Source organism: Octopus bimaculoides, chromosome 19 (genome assembly GCF_001194135.2).
Source record: "Octopus bimaculoides isolate UCB-OBI-ISO-001 chromosome 19, ASM119413v2, whole genome shotgun sequence".
NCBI lineage: Eukaryota > Metazoa > Mollusca > Cephalopoda > Octopoda > Octopodidae > Octopus > Octopus bimaculoides.
In genome coordinates this window covers 5,218,332-5,218,942 of record NC_068999.1, presented here as the reverse complement: position 1 = coordinate 5,218,942, position 611 = coordinate 5,218,332, and the positions used below count along the sequence as shown (strand labels likewise).

General features: G+C 36.8%; 1 protein-coding gene across 6 annotated transcripts in view; it reads right to left on the bottom strand.

Moving 5' to 3' along the window:
* The window catches only part of LOC106869429 (rho GTPase-activating protein 45), a 125,030-nt gene that overhangs the window by 41,777 nt on the left and 82,642 nt on the right, over positions 1 to 611 (bottom strand). The gene's annotated exons all lie outside the window — the stretch shown is intronic.

Genomic DNA, 611 nt, shown 5'->3' with positions numbered 1-611 from the left:
GGGGTGGAAACATTTCCAACCTACATTCCATTAGTGTCATATGTCATAATAAACCAAAAATAATTCACAACACCCAAGGATGTATCTCAGTCAACACACGATTCATAAAGAAAATATTAAAAAAAAAAAAAAAAAAAATTTATTTTTGAATTATGTGAAAAAGCAAAAAATAGATGCAGAATTTAAATGTTGAACGTGGGGGACATAGACAAACGAGACAGACAGACAGACGTTGAACATGCCAATGGGAGTTGCTTCTGTGTAGTCACTCCACTAGCTAGATATAGCAACAAAATCTTTGAAATCATATTTTATGTTTAAAGCAGAAAAGATTCATGAGATAATGAAGTCCGAGCTACACTGAGACAGAATCCAAAAAAAAAAAGAAAAAAAAAAGATGGGACAGTCACAGCTGAAACACCTTTGGTTCTGACTATAGGTCTGCTGAAAAAGTATGACCTAGGGTTATATGACCTCATCACCACCACCACCACCACCACCACCTTGAGACGTTTTGGCTCAGCTATTGTGGTGCCGCCTATTTGGCACTCCTGACTCAGCTATTTAATTCACAGGCATTTTAATGTTTCGTGCTCTCTCTCTCTCTGTTT